Source organism: Balaenoptera physalus (genome assembly GCF_965194825.1).
Source record: "Balaenoptera physalus genome assembly, chromosome: 8".
NCBI lineage: Eukaryota > Metazoa > Chordata > Mammalia > Artiodactyla > Balaenopteridae > Balaenoptera > Balaenoptera physalus.
Genome location: NC_138887.1, coordinates 64,032,172 through 64,045,758, shown reverse-complemented (window position 1 = coordinate 64,045,758; position 13,587 = coordinate 64,032,172). Strand labels below are relative to the sequence as shown.

The following is a 13,587-nucleotide window of genomic DNA, read 5'->3' as shown; positions in this document are numbered from 1 at the left end:
TATAGTGGCTAGGCGTGTTTCTGTCCACCTTTCCACAGCCCCTTCCCAGCTGAAGTGCAAGTCCCTTAAGAGTAGAAACCAGATCTTACCCATATTTTGGTTCATCTGTTGATAGTGTTTCAATGTGTTAGCTGCTGCTGCTAATGAGTGTTTTCCTTATTAATGTATACATGTATGCAACAAATAATTGGACGTATTCTAGGCAATAAGGCTACGGATGTGAGCCAAACCAAGCTCCCTACCTTCATGGAGCTTGCTTTCTAATGGTGGAGAAAGCCTTCCATGAACAATCAAATTAATATTCAATCTTGTATCAGGTTGCTATGAGTGTGATAAAAAAAAATGAAGCAGATTAAAGGCATAGAGAGTCACCAGGAATACTGTTTTAGATCAGGCAGCCAGGAAAGGTCATTCAGAGGAAGTGACATTTGAGCAGGGGCCTGAATGGAGAAAGGAAGGGAGCCATGTCGATGTGTATCTAGGAAAAGTGCTTTCCAGATAGAGGGACAGAGCAAGTACAAAGGTGGTATAGGACTGTGGTTAAGAAAACGGTCTCTGGAGTTTGGTTGACTAGGTTCAAATTCTGGCTCCTCCACTTATATCTCTGCATGAAATAATTATGATGAAAATTGTTGGTGTTCTTTAAGTACTCACCACACATCAGTTACAATGCTAAACCTTTTACATAAGCTTTCCTGTTGAATTCTCACATCAACCCCACAAAGTCAGTACTATTATGGATCCTATTCTACCAACAAAGAAATGAGGCAAAAAGAGGTTAGAATAGCGGAACCAGGATTCAATCCCTGCAGTTTGACTGGAGAGACAGTAGTTTTAAAACAAAATAAAATGTGGGATGAGCGTAGCCAGATGTGGGAAAATTGGGACACTTGCCCTTTGTAATGTCTCTCTCTCCTGCCAGTGACCTCTTTTCTTCCAACACTGCCTTGGGCCTTCTGAACTGGTTTGGGAGTGGTGTACCCATATGCATTATCACCTCTTTTTCTGGACTTTTCCACACAGAAATTATTCCTGGTTCCCACACCTTGGGGAACAGCCATCCTGGTCTTAGTATAAACTGTCAAACTAAGTTCAGCAAAAGTGCCAGTGGGAATTGTGATTTAGCAGAAATAGCAGGAAATGATAAGTCTTGGCTTTGCAAGTAACCAGCTGTGTGACCTAGGTCAAGCAATTGGATCTCTGAGCCTCAGTTTCCTCCTACATAAAATGAATTGCTACTATTTCTACTCTCTTCTCACCTAATATTAAATATTATTTCTCCTGTAGAAATCAAATGAGGTCACACATGGTAAAGTAAAATGTAAAATAAAATGTAAGCTTTATTCGAGGACAGCATATTGTTATGCATATGCAAACACATCCTGTGATGTTTAATTTCTTGATTATTAGAATATGTTACTGGGACAAACTTCTGGCCTTTTATCATATTTCTGTTTCTGATGTCATACTTTACTACTCCTTCCAATTCTTCAAATTTCATTGCTCAGAACAATGAAAACTGGACTTTCACCAACAATTTACTTTAAAATGTTCGCTCCTTTAAAAACTAAAAATTAGAGCAGTTTGTACCTTTTGGAATTGAAGCTATTTGACTGTAATTTCAAACATGTGTATTTATTTTGTTGCACAGAAAAATCTCTGTTAACCAGAATGCTAAGAGGATTAAGAGGTTTTAAATAACTTATTCTTGGTTAACTAAAAGGCAAAAATGCATTAGAAACCCCTTTCTTTTTTTATACTGTAGACAATATTTTTGAAATACATCATTTACTTCTCTGATTTAGGAAGTAGAGCCCAATGAGGATAACCAAATCTCTGTGTGTATATGTGTGTGTGCTTGCATGCGTGTGAAGGCAGGGGGTGGGGAGAGAGAGAGAGAGATTATTATTATATTTTGGAGAACAGAATTGACACTTTGAACTTCTCTGTTCAGTGTACAACACTATATATACAGTCACAGGCAACATAAGAAATTGAATTAACGAAGAAATAACCTTTAGAACATCACTTAGAATAATGAAGACTCATTACAAATTAAAAAGACATTAATAATAAAATCTACATAGTGGTTAAGGGCTTAGCCTCTATGCCAGTCCACTTGGGTTGGAATCCTGGCTTGGTTACTTAGTAGCTCTGTGGCCCTGGATAAGTTACTTAACTTCTCTGGGTCCCTAATGTTCTCATCTGTAAAATTAGGATAATAATAATAATACCTACTTCATAGAGTTATTCAAGTAAAGGCAGTACCTGATGCATGGTAAGTGCCCTATAAAGGTTAGAATTATTTCTGTGTTGGCGGTGATGAGCACTTAACTATGTCTTTAACATACTAATCCACAACAACTCTGTGAAGCAGGTACTATTATTATTTTTATTTTACAGATGAGAAAATTAAATAGACAAAATGAGTAACTTGCCTAAGGCCACTTAGCTAGCACCAATGTGGCTGAGAACCCATCCCACACCTGTCTGGCTCCAAATCCATGGTCCTAACCTCCATCCTTAGCCAGTTTGGTCACATATTTCCTGATCTCAACCCTTCTTATCACCTATCCTATTTTTCGTTATTTACCTTTGTTCTCAGGGTTAGAATAAACAAAGCATTTATGAAATGGAATAGCACTGAAAAATCAAAATTGAGATCTGATAGTTTGACACCATTTAATGAGGTTTGGGGGCATTATTTGTTAGTGAACATGGTCCTTTAAATAAATCACATATTGGGAGTGGCCTTGAATAAATTATTTTAAAATTAATATTTCTTTTGCATCAAACCTACTAAAGTCATCACAAGATTCACCTAGAGCAATTTTATTCTGTTTGGCTTTGGGATGCTTGGAAAATTTTTTTTCAGTTAATGTTCTGTCTTAGAATGTATTCTTCCAGAGGTCCAGGTTAAACTCTCAATGGTGCCTAGAACACCCACTTGGGTGCATATTTACATTATTTGACGTGGGCAATGGATTGCTTGACAGATGTAGCCTGTGAAGATGCGAGGATGGGGTGAAGAAAGGTATGCATGATCAAGCCTGTCTTTTCCAGTAACAGTAATGGGTCATGGCTGCATTTTGAAGGGAAAGGGAAAATTACTTTTCCAACCCAGAGTATAAAACTATGACTCATGCTGGAATTGTTCCAGAATGTTGGTCAAATTATCCAGATTGACAACTAAAGCTTAAAGATCTTGGGAAGACAACGTAGAGGCTGAAATGCAGGGACAGACACATGGGAAGCTTAGATTCATTGGAAAAACATGAACTGGTTTGAGAAAAAGAATAAGAAAAGCAGAGTGTATAACATTAAAAAAAAAATCAAAGAAATGCCTTTAAAATAACTTTCCTGATCTCCTTAGATAATCCTAGGAACTCCAAACTCCCTACCCAGCAAATTAATGGGATATCCAAAGAAAACCAATCCCTCCTTGTAAACAAAGTGGAAATTTCCTTCTTTCCAAAAGGGCCCCAGTCCCAGCCATAGAGGAAGCAAGGAGACGAAAACACATTTCTGCCTGAAATGACCTCCTATTTTAAGAAAAAACAACAGCCTCAAAAGAAGGAAAGGAAAAACAAAGTTCCACCCAGAAGGAAATTGTATGTAAACAGCCCAAAGGGAGACCAAGACTGAGAGGGCTGGAATACTGAAATAAGCAAGGAGCAAACGCCTCTGACATTGTCATTAGCCTCTGACAATATCAGAATCTGAGCTTTGAGACAACTGCTTTGTGATTGAAAAAAAAGGGTTGGGGTAAGGGAGGATCCGGACAAAAGCAAGCTCGTTGAGAGGTCCCTTCTGAAGCCGTGGAAAGTTTGATCTTTGAAGTCTGTCTATTTTTTCAGGACTCTGCTAGTGTGTAACCTGGGGGAGCTCAGCAACCACAAAGCGCTGGCTATAATTTTCTGCAATTTGTCACATGCCCTCTTCAAGCCCTAGTGAGATGGTTTTCTTTTGTTTTTAAGCTACGAATGGTAGCAAGGTAATTCAGGCAAGATAAGAGCAAACTGGAATCTTCCTTGAGTTCACCTAAGCCTGGAAGCTACACTAGCCCACTGGTGTATTTTAATTTTATTTTTTTCTGCATATGTATTCGGTTTGGCCCACACAGCACTCATTTTTCCCTCTCTTTCTGGATCCAACATTCAAAAATCAAGAGATTCCAAGTCAAAACTGGATTTCTATTTACTCTTGAAAAATCTGGTGACACGGGTCCCAGATTCCTGTGGGGTAACATCTGGAGCTGAATACCTGCTGCCCCTACTCGCATGGAGCCTTCACAGGACGTCCTGATAGTCCCCACTGTGCTGGCTCCACTCAGTTCTGTCACCTGTTTGCCCCACCCACGGAAACTTGTGTTGGGTTCTAAACTTATCCATAGACACTTTTAGGAGTATCCGCAGTCTCATCCAGGACTGCAGCAGCCTGCTGAGAAGGATTCTAAGGCCGGCTGGGCTGGGCACAGGAGTTATGATTAGTTGTTGATATTCTCTTTGGCCACAGAGGGAGTGGGTGGCAGCACAGATGCCATGTATTTGTCCTCTCTGATTAGCTGCATCTCTGCTTTTAAGCCTGTATCTTGCCTTTAAATAGGACCCAGGCTGCTTCTCAGTGCACTCTCTCCATAAACATTCTTGAAACCCAGTAGTGTTCATCTCATCTCAAAACCTCTAAACAAAACCTTATGGAATCTCATTGATTCTCTTGAAATCTCATTATTCCCACCTCCTTTCATAGGCCCTCAGCCACTTTACAAGCAGCTCCTGGTATAGTTCAAACAGAGCTCCAAATAAGTGAAAGAGAAAGCACTGATAACTTGTTTTAAGGTGATATGTGCTATGGCTTCTATTTATCTAACTGCCTATCTAACTGCCTATCTATCCATCCACCTATCTATCTACCTATCTATCTATCTATCTATCTATCTATCTATCTATCTATCTATCTATTTACCCATCCATTTAGACTCCTAGCTGCCTGCCATAGGAGTCTGACCTGCAGGTATTCTCTTTTCTTCTCTACATGGCTTTTCACATCCTCACCATGGCTCTCTATCTACTGTCCCTTGGCCAACCTCTACAATTAATGGAGGTCAGTGCCTAACCAACCCTTTCACACAAAATGGCCCACTAGAAGTCCAGGGGTGGGAATCTTGGTGAGCTGCTTTTAAAAGACCTCTGACCCTTAAATGAAACCTCTTTGGTGCTTTTATGGATTCTGTTGTTGGACCCACAAAGGCCCTTAAGAATAATGCCTGGAGCCAGCTGGTCCCTGCCATCATTGAAACCCAAAGGGAGGAGCCCCACAGGCAAGGAACTGTTCCCTAGATGTCTTGAAGTTGCTTGTATTTCAAAAGAATTCAGCTTACCACCACTGTGGCTTTTAGCCTCTCTAATAAAGCAGGTTTTAAAAAGCTAAAAACGTAATCTGCCTTTTAAATCTGCTCTTCCTGCTGAGTCTAAATGGGGTTGCAGCAAAATGCCTGGCCAGCATTAGAGTTCTCTGAAGCCAATCAACTGAAATAGGCTTGCTTGGGGGATTTGAAATATATTTGAAAACACTGCAGGGGTGGCGCAAAATAACTGAACAAAGGTGAATTACATGAAAGGAAGAAGCAGGTGGAGGTTTATAAAACTAAAGAATCACTTGTATATTTTGGAAACATCAGTAATTGAGACAGGGATGCTGACCTTAGAAGTTCATCTATCTGATCATAAAAATGGTTTTCATTTGGCATTAAAAAAAGATTGTGATAATGAACAAGGCTTCAAATACACAGCCCGGAATAGCCAAGGCTGTGTAAAATCCTTGAAGAAATACCTTTGTATCCAAAGAGAAGCTGAGGCTAAAACAGGTCACAGGCAAGGACGGGCATTACTGTGATGTTTTCTCAGCAGCTTTGAGTAGGGCAGCATCATACATTTTCTTCATCCTATTGAAAATGTGGAGTTCCCTGAGAGTTGATTTTTTGGTAACACAAACTCTAGTTTGCTCTTGTATCCCATGGAAAAAAGAAAATCAAGGTAAGAATTGCCATGGCAAAATCACTATAGATAAACTGTATTTTTTTGTGAAGACAAAATTAAGATTGTGGCATGTGACCCATTGTACTCAATAATTTCCTGAAAGGTAACGTACCTATGGATCAAAGTCATTTAGAATAAAGATGACTTATAGAGTAATAAATGTAAATTATGGGTTATCTAACAATATGCAAATTTTCTGATAGGGCAAATTTGGGTGACTGCCCCCCCCGCCCCCCCCCCCCCGCTGCCCCCTGCCAAGGGACATCTCTCTAAGGCCTTAAGAGAGGCACGAGACCAGTTTTCCAGTAAATTTGCAGGTTGGATGACATGAGTTGTCTTACAATTTTACTTGGCCAAAGTGAGTTCTATACTTAAGGAAGAGGATAATTTAGCAGTGCAAAATACTCTGAAAATAATACATTTCTCTGCAAGAGGGTCTTTAATGTTGCTTTTCCTATATTTTCCTATACTTTGACTCTGTATGGAATATGTAGAGAGTGGACAAAGTTGCCAGAAGTTCTTGTTCACTTTGTTGGATGATGGTATGGGGGTACAAACTTGAAAATGCAACTTTTGCCAGCACACAATTGCTTATTACCCTTTGAAGGCCAACATGTGTGCTGAAAGAAATGCCTCAGAACACTTGAGAAGGTGGATGCATATGAGTAAATTGCAAGGGTTTGAAGCATTGGTTTGGATAAGAATGGAAAAATTCAGTTGCTTAGCCAAGGCAGTTCCAAACAACTTTGATCTGGATATCTCAGGAGAAAGAGCTTGTGCCGTCCCAGCATTTTCTGGTTTTGGCTGGGAAAGTATATAGTAAAGAAATAAATACAAAATAAAACCCAAAGTTTTTAATGGGTTTTTAGAACTTCCACTTCTGGCTACAAATGGGAGACAAAAGGCAAATAGATATTGTTTTAAAAATGCTAAGCCAGGCCTTTTCTAACCTCAAGAAAACATTGGGGTTTGATTAGGTTCAGATTTGGGGCAAGTTTCAGGACAGTGTTTGTTCTAGCAACTTCCTCCCCATCTCTGTGGAAAGTGTTGGTCCGTTGTGGTTCTGGAAGCCATGCTCTGAAGGCTCTAGGCTGGGGCATCATGAGACAGGCTCCAAAATCTGTCATTTGTGCCTCTGCCCACGCTTCCTTCAGTGTGTTCCCTGGAGCCAGGCCTCCCCAACCGTAGGAGCCTTTTCATGACTAAGCATAGCCCAGACCTCTTCTTGTCTCAGTGCTTTATGGTAGAATCTCTCTGTTTACCTCCCATCTCCAGGCATCTCTTGTGTTCATCCATCCCTGGCACCTCAGATGAGCATTTGTTCCATTTCCGCCTTCAGCTGAACTTCATTTCACTTCTCTATCTAAGCTGCCCTTTGGATTCAGGGATATTTCTCATGTTAAGTCAGCAGGTACTTTTGGTTGCATTATTCATTTAGCTCTGGAAATCCACTTCTATCTGGGAGATATTTTCTAGAAGGAAAGATAGTGATGTCTCCTGTGAAATAAAAGGAGGACAGAGAGGAAATTAATATTTTGTGAGAGTCAAAAATGCTCCAGGCTTGGTCTAGAAGTTTAATCAAGGATCTCATTTAATCTTGATATCAATATAATATATAACATATTGCTGTAAATTATCAAAAGGGATAATTCATGTAAGATACTTAGCACACAGCCTGGCACATAGTAAGGAGTCAATAAATTTGAGTTATAATGATTATTTCTTAACTTTTTTCCTAGAAAGGAAGGGACTCGTTAATCTGTTCATTTCAGTCAGGATCTCCTACAATGGCTTGCTATTTATAGGGCTCCATAAACGTTTGCTGAACATGACTGAGTGAATGGACTCTTGCCAGAAGTATCTTGCTACTATTGCTGACTTTCTGGTTAACTAGATATAATTTGCCAGATTAACTTATTCCCCTTTATAAAACCAAAGTTTTGAAGAAGAATCTGACATCAAAATGGTTGAGATAAGACAAAAATTTCCCCCTTATTTCATCTTTGTTTATTTTTCTTCACCTTATGTTATTATCCCTGAATTCTAATGAGCCATATACTTCTTATGCTTGGATGAAATATAAATACACTACTTAGATATAACTGTTTGATAAACCCAACCAGGGAATGCAATGTTTTGCAGACACAGAGACTAGGTTGAAATCAAGCCATGGGAATAAAAAAGTAAGAGTGTGAGAAAATAGAATATTGCCTGAAAAACATTATGATTGAGGAAGCCAATACAGGCAAATACTGCAGGAACAGCAAGGATTTGGAATATATTTTTTAGCTGTAAGTGGGGCAACATAGAATAATGGAAAAGCTCAAATCTCTAGCACTTACCCCAAATCTTATCCAGTTTTCTCATCTGTGAAGTGAAAAAGTCATGTAGGTGAACTTCATAACTTCCTAACCCTAATATCGTGTGATTTTATTTAATAATAATAATCTACAGGGGCTTCCGTGGTGGCGCAGTGGTTGAGAATCTGCCTGCCAATGCAGGGGACACAGGTTCGAGCCCTGGTCTGGGAAGATCCCACGTGCCACGGAGCAGCTGGGCCCGTGAGCCACAATTACTGAGCCTGCGTGTCTGGAGCCTGTGCTCCGCAACAAGAGAGGCCGCGACGGTGAGAGGCCCGCGCACCGCGATGAAGAGTGGCCCCCGCTTGCCACAACTAGAGAAAACCCTCGCACAGAAATGAAGACCCAACACAGCCATAAATAAATAAATAAACAAATACTTTAAAAAATAATGACTCCCTTCTTAAAAAAAGAAAAAAAAAATAATAATTTACATGTATAGATTTTTCACCCTTTGAAAACTCTTTTACATTGTCCTATTAAATATAGGGCTACTACACTAGTAGGTGCACATAAATTATTTGAGAAAGAAGAAATACAAAGGCCCAAATCTATATATTACTATAAAAAATGTGATGCACCTAAATCTGTTGAATAACTTGTCAATTACAATGTCAAAAATAAATTTAACGTATTATTTAGCCACCCAGGATGTTAGAATGGAAGACGCTCAGAAACCACGGAGTCACCTTCTTTACCATAGATGATGAAAAGCAAAAGAACAGGCTCAAGGTCACTTGGCTTCTCGTTGAGATCTCTGAACTCCCAATAGGCTATTCTTTACTCAACATCAATGTCACTGAATTGATTGCTAAATTGATTATACCAACAGTCCCATGTAACTCAGACAGTCTTCTGAGCAAAATAGAGACACATAAGTAGTGAAAGATATTAAAAGTCAGAGAAGGAAGAAATTTTGCTAGAAAAATGTCTGAGAAACTTAAGTGATTTCTGCTTAGTATCATTTTATCTTACAAGGATTTTGGCTCATTTGTCACCTACAATCAAGGAAAAAGATCTAGTCTCTATGTTATTTTTGCTTCTTTTTTCCTTCAAACCTACCGTGGGAATGTTTAGTGTTTACGTCTTTACCTATATTCTCCTGAACATATGTGGTGTCTCACTTTGTAAAACCAATAACAGAATTCTATATCTCCTAATAAATTAAATGTTAAATATAGAAGTTTTTTTTTTTTAAACTAATGTTATACCAGTTTTGAATTTATCCTCAAGAGTGGAATGCCAGGGATCAGAACTTTTTAATCCTTAATTTATTTTTGTGCTACAAAACTAACATAGTTTTATGTAATGACATCAAAAGTTTGAATGGCACATTAGCATAATTTTCAAGATTTCAACATGAACATTTATTTTATATTTTTTAAGAAAGACTGCAAAATTACTTCTCTTTTTGGGTATGATAAATTTCTATTGCAGCATGGAACTTCTGTTAAAAAATCTTTTGTAGAATTCATATGCTAAATATCAAACTAGGTAAGTGTCAAACTTTGTAGAAATATAAGGAAATTAGTGCTTTCAATTTTATTAGCACATAGAAGCAGGAATCCTGTGGCACACATTTGAATACTAAAAAATTTACAGTGGTGTTAAAGTAAGAGGCATTTATCAAAACTCTGGGATATACAAATCGTTAGGCTAGGAACTTGAGCTACTTCTTCCCCTTAAAAGCTTATCATCTAATATAGATCAAGGGTCAAAAACATTTTCTGTAAAGGGGCAGATGGTAAATATTTTTGGCTTTGCAGGCCATATAATCTCTGTTGTCAACTACTGTAGAATGAAAGTAGCCATTGACAATACACAAAAGATGAGAGTCACCATGTTCTAATAAAACTTTATAAATGGACGCATATTTGAATTTCGTATTTTATTTTCATGTGTTACAAAATATTATTCTTGCTTTGATTTTTTTCAACCATTTACAAATGTGAAAACTATTCTTAGTTTGTGGGCCACACAAAAATAGGCAGTGGGCCAAATTCTGCCTGTGGGCCATAGTTTACTGAGCCCTGTAGTAGATGTGTATACAAAATAAAATAGAACACAGGGACTAGAGTGCTATGATGGAGGAAACATATGCTATGGGACTACAAAATGGGACACATTAATTAGAAAAGACGGTAATTCTAACATTTTTATGGAAATAATCATTTTGCTTTCATATTTCTTTGAAATGAGATTTACATAAGGTAAAATTAACTTCTTAGAAATTAACAATTGAGTGGCATTTAGAATATCCACAGTGTTGTGCAACTGTCACCTTTATATAGTTCCAAAATTTCTTCACCCCAAAAGGAATCCCTGTCCCCATTAAGCAGCTGCTCCTCATTCCTCTCTTCTCCCAGCCCCTGGCAACCACCAATCTCCTCTCTGTCTCTATGGATTTACCTGTTCTGGATATTTCATATACATGGAATCATACAATATGTGATCTTTTGTGTCTGGCTTCTTTTACTTAGCCTTTCTAGGTTTATCCACATTGTAGCATGCATATATCAGTACTTCATTTTTTATGGCTGAATGATATTCCATTGCCTTTATGTATCATGACTTGTTTATCCATTCATCAGTTGATGGATATTTGGGCTGTTTCCACATTTTAGTTAGTTTGAATAATGCTGCTATGAACAAGTTTGTACATGTATTTGTTTGAGTACCTAATTTCAATTTTTTGGGTATTTACCCAGGAGTAGAATTGATTGATCATACAGTAATTCTATGTTTAACTTTACGAGTTAAACTTTATCATCAAATTGTTTTCCACAGCAGTTGAACCATCTTCTATCACCCCCAGCAAGGTACATCCTCACTAACACTTGTTATTTCTGTTTTTTTTTAAATTATAGCCATCCTAGTGGCTGTGAAGCAGTATCTCATTACGGTTTTGACTTGCATTTCTCTAATGATTAATGATGTTGATCATCTTTTCATGTGCTTATTGGCCACTTGTATATCTTCTTTGGAGTAATGTCTGTTAATGTCAATTTTTAATGCCCATTTAAAAATTGAATTGTTTATCTTTTTGTTGTTGAGTTGTAAGAGTTCTTTATATATTCTGGATATTAGACCCTTATCAGATATATGGTTTGCAAATATCTTCTCCCATTCTATAGGTTGTCTTTTCATTTTCTTGATAATGTCCTTTGATACACAAAGGTCTTTAATTTTGATGAAGTCCAATTTTTCATATCTTTCAAACTTAGGTGCATCCTACTGTTCAAACCTCCAATTTTTATAGCTTATATTAGTAATAAAAATCATAAAAACCAAATTACTAAATTTTATATCCTTATCTAATTAGCATCTAAGAGAACATCAATGGCATCACAATAACTAATATTTATTGACCATTTGCTATATGCCAGGCTCTGTGCTAAGTACTCGATACACATTATCTTATTTAATTCTCACAGCACCAACCACTAGGCATGGAGAAGTCAAGTGTCCTGGGCAAGGTCACACAGTTATTGCATGGAAGAGGCAGCATCGAACCCAGGCAGTCTGGTTTTACCACCTCATAACTTTTTCAAAAAAATTTTTGAATGTCCATTTGCATATGAAGAAGAGGCTAATGTTATCATTATGTCTTTGGTTGACATGTAGGGGAATAGGAAATTGAGTTTGGCATTTCAAAAACATCTGATCAAGGGAGGACCAAATTGTACCAGATCTCTCAGGTAATTTGATAGTAAGAAAAAGCTCTGATTATGTCATTTCTTTGTTCAAATTGTTTCCATAAATAGACAATGTCTTCTGAATAATAAACAAACAAAAACCAGGATTAATGAAATATAGTATGTGGCAGTGCTTTCAAATATGTTATTTTGTTAGAACTCTGATAAGTAAGTATTGATATTTCAATTTTGCTAAAGAACCAGTTTTTAAAATGTTAGATTTGTCCATGAGGCCCATCTCTCCAAACTATTCAGCATAGTCACAGGTTTCTATGATCTCAAAGGATCATTGTATCTTTATATCCTCTACTCCCATTAGTGTGAGTCAAGGAAGACTAGACTTTCTCTTATGCTCCCATGGCTTTGTTTTCTGTGTCTCTTCTGTGGGCAGTTGTCATTCTCATGTGTCTACCTATTCTTCAATGCCTAAGTGAAACATCAGTTCTTCCTTCAGGTCTCCTCTGATCCTCCCAACAAGAATTCTCTTTCTCTCTTCTGAGACTTCATGACATGCTCTGTCTTTAGACTCCTATTACTGACTGCATTTGTATGATCAGAGATGGATTTTCTCTCTTCTACTGGACCAAAGTCTCCTAAATTCTGAATCTTATTTTAACCCCATTTGTGCCGTTCTCAACATCTGATCCAGTGTCTTGCCTTTAATGGTTCACTAGAAATAAGAAATACCTCATCAACTGGAGCCTGGTCCTAGCCTAAACATTGGAATTCACTTCTCATTAGTAAGAGCTATCATCAGTGCAGTTTAAGAGAATGATTGTTATAATTGAGTACAGTGTATTTTGAAAGCGTTTGTATTAAAATACTGGGTATTCCAGACTTCAGACAATACTACAAAGCTACAGTAATTAAAACAGCATGGTATTGGCACAAAAACATACATATGGATCAATGGAACACAATAGAGAGCACACCTACGGTCAGTTAATCTTCAACAAAGGAGACAAGAATATACAATAGGGAAAAGATAGTCTCTTCAGCAAGTGGTGTTGGGAAAGCTTGACAGCTGCATGTAAATCAATGAAGTTAGAACATACCCTCAAACCATATGCAAAAATAAACTCAAAAATGGCTTAAAGACTTAAATATAAGACATGACACCATAAAACTAGAAGAGAACATAGGCAAAATATTCTCTGACATAAATTGTACCAATGTTTTCTTAGGTCAGTCTCCCAAGGCAATAGAAATAAAAGCAAAAAGAAACAAATGCAATCTAATCAAATTTATAAACTTTTGTGCAGTAAAGGAAACCATAAACAAAACGAAAAGACAACCTACAGACTGGGAGAAAAATATTTGCAAATGATATGACCAACAAGGGCTTAACTTCCAAAATAAATTGTACAAACAGCTCATACAACTCAATAACAACAACAGAAAAACCCAATCAAAAATAAGCAGAAGACCTAAATAGACATTTCTCCAAAGAAGACATACAGATGGCCAATAGGCACATGACAAGATGCTCATCAC

General features: G+C 37.6%; 1 protein-coding gene and 1 long non-coding RNA gene across 2 annotated transcripts in view; one reads left to right on the top strand and one right to left on the bottom strand.

Annotated features, from left to right (window-relative positions):
• LOC309665599 overlaps positions 1-13,587 on the top strand; it is a 75,118-nt gene that overhangs the window by 23,930 nt on the left and 37,601 nt on the right. The gene's annotated exons all lie outside the window — the stretch shown is intronic.
• The window catches only part of SEM1 (SEM1 26S proteasome subunit), a 294,022-nt gene continuing 281,757 nt past the window's right edge, over positions 1,323-13,587 (bottom strand). Inside the window, exons 4-5 of the transcript XR_014266491.1 lie at positions 4,966-7,535; positions 1,323-4,917 (exon numbers count right to left, since the gene is read on the bottom strand). The gene's annotated coding sequence lies outside the window, so the exon portion shown is untranslated. The remainder of the gene's footprint in view (positions 4,918-4,965; positions 7,536-13,587) is intronic.